Source organism: Octodon degus, unplaced genomic scaffold, assembly GCF_000260255.1.
Source record: "Octodon degus isolate 3935 unplaced genomic scaffold, OctDeg1.0 scaffold00295, whole genome shotgun sequence".
NCBI lineage: Eukaryota > Metazoa > Chordata > Mammalia > Rodentia > Octodontidae > Octodon > Octodon degus.
Window position 1 is genome coordinate 452,369 of NW_004524871.1, and position 6,568 is coordinate 458,936.

Sequence of the window (6,568 nt, forward strand, 5' to 3'; positions counted from 1 at the left end):
AGAGAGAGAGAGAGAGAGAGAGAGAGAGAGAGAGAGAGAGAGAGAGAAGCAAATGCCAGAAAGGATGTAGAAAACAAGGAGTTGCTACCCACTTTGGTGGAACGTAAGTTAGCACAGCCAGGAGGAGGTGGAGTATGGCATTCCTCAGAAACTGGACATAGACGCACCACACGACCCAGCGACCCCACTGCTCGGTACGCGTCCAAGGAAATGCAACCATGTGCTGGCGTGCCACCTGCTCCAGTGTGCCCCGCAGCAGGCAATGACAACAGCCAAGCTGCAGCCCAGCTCCATCCACAGTCCACTGACGGAGAAAGACGCAGTGCATGTGCACAACGGAGCACCATTCATCCACCGGGAAATGAAGGGCTGCTGTCATTTGGGATGACATAGGTGAGTCTAGAAGACGCTACGCTGAGCGCAATAAGCCAGGCACAGAAAGACAAATCCTGTGTGCTCGCACAGAAGTCAAAGCTAAAACTTGAGCTCATGGAAGTGGAGAATAGAAGAGCAGTGGCCTGGTGCCTGGACGCAGGTGACGCGTGGACAGAGGACCGTCAGCAGGCACCACAGTGCTCTCGGGGAAGGACACCTGCTAAGGTTCTGCAGCATGGGGACACGCATGGGTAAGGAATGAACTGGATCTCTCAAAACAGCCATAGAGGGGACTTTGAATGCTCCCCAAACAAAGAAATGATAAATGTCTGAAGGAACAGTTATACCATTCACCCCAACACATGTATATGCATACAAAAATGTTATACTGTATCCCAAAATATGCACAATTACGTGTCCATTCAAGGAAGAATTTAAAGACTCAGTAAAAGTATGGAAAACTACAGAAGCAAGATGCAACTGGGAAACAAAAAGTGATCCTAAGGAGAAACAAAGGCCTACGCTAACTTCTTAATGAGAGTGGGAAAGACTATTTAAAACATAAACTGCTCTGCATAATGCATAAAATAAAAACATTTTTCAAAATGCTTCTTAGATGCTTTGCTGTTACACATGAAGCAATGCTACAAGAGTGTGAGACCCTGAAGGCCAGAGCTTTAAAACAGAACCACAGTGACTCACTGCTGAGGAAAAGAAGTCTTTCCATAATCGCTTCATCATGATCATTTACAATTAATTTCTTTAAAATGTGGCTTTTTTCACCACAAAAAAATATAAGAAAACAGTACATATATATATAACAGAAAGGAGCTCTTGGTTTAAAACTTCATATTGTTATAAATGGAAGGTAATGAAGTAAAACATTACCAACACAGACTACACGTAAGACTTCATAAAATCTGACGTATTTTTATTACATTAAGAAATTTGATCGTGTATCCTGCATCTTTCTATACTAATGATTTCAGTTAACAAAAGATGTCCCAGAAGCAGTCTTAATTTTAAGCAAGAGGTAAAATTTTATTTTAATGGAAGTCAGTTCCTTATGTAAGCGTGGATTAAAGATGTGAGAAGGTGTTGTTTCTGAATTGAAACGTCACCTTTACAAATGAGCATCATGCAGAGCCACACCCCTGGCGCTCACACCAACCTCTCAGGTACACTAATACTGTGTGCTACAGTAGCCAATTTTAGGGAATGGGAACCATCCTGCCAGAGACAAGCAGAGGGCCACCTGTCCCAAAATGTTCAGCTCTCTTTGCCCCTTCCTGATTCCTCTGGGGCACAGAAATACTAGGTTTGGGAAGGTGGTTACTATAATTGCTTTATTGTGGGGTGTTCCTTTGTTTTATTGCACACTTCAAGCCACCTCACTCCTTTAAAAATGTCAAGTTGTCATAGGGAAACAACCACAAGGGAAGAGAACCCACCAGGGTGTGGGGTTGCCACCTCCTGCTGGGCCAGCATCTGCCCTGCTCCACATGACCATCTAGGTGGCCACGGGCAGGCTGAGAAAGCGCCCAGCCAGCCCAGGGCACAGAGCGATGCCCTGCACCTGACAGCCCTGTGGTCAGCGCAGCCCTGTGAAACACAAAGAGGAAGTGGCGAAGAGGTCAAGGGCCCCAGTCTGCCGGGCCTCCCTCCTGCCTGCAAGTGGCTGCCAGCCTTGCGGTCTCTGCCCCAAGGAGCTCCTGAGAGCTGCTTCCAGCTGGGCCCCACCGCCACAATCCCACTGTGCAGGACTCCCTGCACAGTCCACACATGCAGCACCATCTCCCTGCCATGAACACCAGGACCATGAGGACAAGGACAGGGACTGGGACACAGCTTCCTAGGTGAGGGAGGGCAGAGGGACACAGTACATGCACTGCAGACACGGACAGGCACAGGAGGACCATGCTCCTGCAGGCTGACTCCCAGAAAGCATGAATCTCTCAGCTTCTACATGAAGCTCCTGACTGGCAGGGGCTGTTGTCACCCGCTCTTGGAGATGGAAGGGTGACAGGGGCTAGCTCAACTGCGCCACACTTGCCCAAGTGCCAGGGCAGCAAGGCCTCAAAGGCCACCAAGGGAGAGCCTACAAGGTGCAGGAGGGGCCTGACCTGGTACCGGCTCCACTCTGTGCTCCCAGCGGTCAAGTCTCAGAGGGTCCCAAGCCTAAATGTATTCACAGGTTAGGAAAGCAAGGTGGGGCCAGCCACGCAGAGGCCACAGTCAATCACAGGTCACCCCTCCCACACACACATGTCCCCTCCACAGCGTGCCCAACGTCACCGTGCTGTAGTGCACACATGCACACACACCCTCTTTCAAACATGCTCTACGTATGCCAGAGTAACAGGCAGCGCTAACCAGGAAATGAACTAACATTATAGCTGCACATGTCATTCAGTCCATCCAAACAGCAGCAGCTGCTTAAAGCACAATGTCCCCACAGGAAAAGACATTTTTAAAAGCACAAACACAAAACCTAACCAAGTAGATGAAGACTGTGTTGCTTTACTAGTTGTTCATGGAAATTCATATAAAAGCAGCCCTCCTAGCAATCCTCCAAGAAGGAAAACTACACTCAGATCACAGCCCTCGGGAAGGAGCACTGTGAGAACAGATGTGCGCTGCAGAAGACAGGAGGCATGTGGGGTCCCACACCCAGGCCCTCGGGGACAGAAACAACCTCTCCATATGCAGTGCGGTCGCAGTGCGTGAGGACAGGCGCTGTGCCCTTTTCCCTCCTCACCACACCTGGCTGCTTCCCCGCAAGGCACTGGTCACCAGGTAGCCCCAGACTGAGATCCGCAGCCAGGCCCCAGCCCATGCAATGGCCTCATCCCCCACCAGGAAGTTCAGGGAAAGCAGGACTGACAGCTGGGGAGGTGGCCCTGACCCTGGCAACCCTGAACTTCACCTCTGTAAGAGGCATTGCACAGTCACCTCTGTCCTGAAATCCAGAGGCCTCAAGGTCAAAGTGGCAGGAGAAGAGGTAGGAAAAGGAACCTCAGGGTCTTCTCCAGCCAGGGTCAGGGTTGCCTGCTTCTACACATGAGCACCCCTATCCTGCTGTACAGCTGAGGCCTGGGCTAGGGAAGGTCTGTCTCCACACCTCCTGAGACTGAAAGGAGCTCCTAGGGAAGACGTGGTTCCTGCCTCGAGGCCACCATGAGCAAAGAGCCCTGGGTGGATGGGCAGGTGGGCAGCCCACTCCCACCCCAGTCTCGCTTTGAGGGCCTGGTGGTGGCATCTATAGCCACTTGGCTTCCATTCAAGAGGTGCGCATTGAGGAGGCCCCTTCCCATCTGCACACTCCCGCAGAGTACATGACCACAGGAGACAATGCACACACACACAGGATGGGCTGCCGGCCCTCAGGGAGCCCAGGGGCCTGCCACTCTGCATCACTGTGACCCAGGCGTGCAGTATCAGGCACACACAGGGCCACTCGGCCTGGGAGCTCAGCAGCCTCACTTCATCAGCATAAGGCAGCACCTTACTTAGGATCAGAGGTCAGGCAGGCAATTCCAAGGTCCACAGCAGACACAAAGCAAACAGGGACGCCCTCCAAAATGTCACCTCTGCCTGATGAAGCCTTCAAGAGCTACAGCTGGACACTGAACTCAGACCACACCGGAGAAATCCTCCCCTCCAAATAAGTAGGATCTCAGCCTCAGTGAGTAGTTAAGTGTCGCACTGGCAGTGCAGATGCTCTCAGCACGGCGGGAGCACAGGGATTCATCTCCCTGTCCCAAACTGAAGGAGGGGGATCAAAGTAGCTCAGAGAGCTGCAGAGGACAGAGGGCAGTGCTCACATGCATCCCAAGCACAAGGCCCAACATCAAAAGGATGTCCTCTTACGAAGGCCAAGTCAGGCCATCTGTGCGGCACCATGGAGCAGGTGCCACAGGAGGCTGAGATGCAGCACAGTTACCACACCAGCAGGTCCACCGACGCCCAGCCTGGCCAGCACAGCCAGCAGTAGGACTGGACGCAAGAAGCCGCACCACTTTCCCCGTTCTCCTCCTCCATGTGCAACTGGATTACACTGCATGTCCGGCACCCAGGAAGAGGGCCATAGCACACGGGTGCCAGTGTAGGGCAGGAGGGGAGGCCATTGCCCCTCCTGGGTGAGGAGAATGAGGACCAGCAGGTTGTCTACAGAACAGTGTCTGTCCCCTCCAAGCCAACCCTGTGTCAGTCACCTGTGCTGAGCCCATACTGCTGCTCAATAGCCTTGGATGCCACCAATGCCAATTTCTCACCAGAATTCAGCAGCAGTCTGAAACACTGCCCTGCCAGGCGTTAGTTTAGGCACTAGGAGACAGCAATCAGCAAACATGCCAGGCTTCCTCCCACAGCACTGCTGCTTGGGCTTCACCACGTAACGGCTTCTGAAGGTTCCCTGACCACCCTGCCACTGGCCGTGGGCATGAGCAAAGCCAGTGCCCGGTATATGCCGGCCGCAGTGCACTAGCCCTGCCATGCCTCGGTGGGCTGCACGCAGCACCGCGCTCTCAGCAGGCTGTTACACTTTTACACATAGTATGTCCCCAAAGCCTCGGTGCTCACTGTGCGGCTTCTGGCAGATGACTGGATCACAGAAGCATGACACAGGTCTGTGATGTGGGTCACAGAGGTGTGGTACTGGACTGGTCCATCCAAAGGCTGATGGTCCTGGAAGGCAAAGCCTGCAGGGAACAGGTGTCTCACCGGGGCATGGCCTGGAAGCGCCTCTCACCCTCCCACCCCCTTGCTTCCTGCTCTGCTTCCTGCCACACCAAAGCCTTTCTCTTCTGCCAGACCAGCCTGCCTTGGCAGCAGCCAACTATGGACTGAAGCCTCTACGAAGTGTGAGCCAAAACAGACCATCTTCCTTTAACCCATGCTGTTGTGTGCTTTGTCTTAACAATGAGAAAGGCCCTAAGACAGGCCAGAGGCCACGGAGGACTAGAGCCCAGAGCACGTGGCCCAGAGGGCCTGCAGCACAGGCAGTGCTTCCCTGCACTTCAGCCCAGGCTCACCAAGCACTCACACGCAAGCAGCCTGGGGAGGGACACGGTAGTGGGGCTCGAGCCGCTCAGCGTGCCTCCAGCGAGCCCAGAGTGCGACCCTGGCCATTACTCAGCACCCCACGCCTTAGTTTCATCAGCCATAAAGTGGAGGAAAGGAGACATGTGGCCCACATGGTCACTGTACTATCACTGAGAAGACACAGACTGAACGTGCAGCCACGACAGCTAGCACAACTCTCGCCTCTGAGAAGGCGCCGGCTCCTATCTGACCCAACCAGGAAGGACCCAGTATTCTTTTGGCTCCGTGGCAGGGCTGTCTTCCTAGTCCACAGAAAGTTTCAATAGATAAAATCAAAGCTCAGAAGCAGGGCTGGGGAAATGGCTCAGTAGAATGAACACTTTCCTGACAAGTGCAAGGGCCTGAGTTCAATCCCCGGTTTGAAGAAGTTCAGAAGCATCCCATGTCAGCTAAAATTATCAACAGAAACAATAGGAGAAAGGATACAGAATTAGAGAAAATGCATGGGAGAAATATTTGGGATGAAATGTGGTAGAAGAGAAGAGGAAAAACTGACACGAAACTTGCCTTTAGGGCCAGGGAGGTAGCTCAATAGAATAAGCGCTTCCCTGGCAAGCACAAGGGCCTGAGTCCAATCCCTGGTTCTGCCAAAAAAAAAGAAATTTGCCTTTAAAAAGAAAAATATGGGGGCTTGGGAAATAGCTCAGTGGCGTAAGGACCTGAGTTCAATCCCTGGTACCACACACTGTGCCAGCCCAGAACCCCAGGCATGGAGGCCCACACCTGTAATCCCAGCAGTGGGGAGGCTGAGACAGGAAGATCACTACAAGTCCAAACTGAGTAGTGAGACCCTGTATCAAAACTAAATAAACAAATAAATAAATAAAAAAGATGGAGTCTCTTGCTATTCATGCTTTTCATGCTTCCATACTGAAATACCTAAAAGTATTCACAGTCTAAGAGCAGCACTCTAAAGGAGTAAGTAGGAGTCGCGCTGGGACCCTGGTTTCTCCGCAAGCATGTCGCACTTGCAGATGAAACTCCTGCGTAAGAAGATCGAGAAGCAGAACCTCAAACTGCGGCAGCGGAACCTAAAGCTGCTGGGAACCTCCAATGTGAGCCTGTCAGAAATTCAAAATGGCATTGTGCC

General features: G+C 52.2%; 1 protein-coding gene and 1 pseudogene across 1 annotated transcript in view; one reads left to right on the forward strand and one right to left on the reverse strand.

Annotated features, from left to right (window-relative positions):
- Positions 1–6,568, reverse strand: part of Ldlrad4 (low density lipoprotein receptor class A domain containing 4) — a 324,839-nt gene that overhangs the window by 224,715 nt on the left and 93,556 nt on the right. The gene's annotated exons all lie outside the window — the stretch shown is intronic.
- LOC101577295 overlaps positions 6,438–6,568 on the forward strand; it is a 64,673-nt pseudogene continuing 64,542 nt past the window's right edge.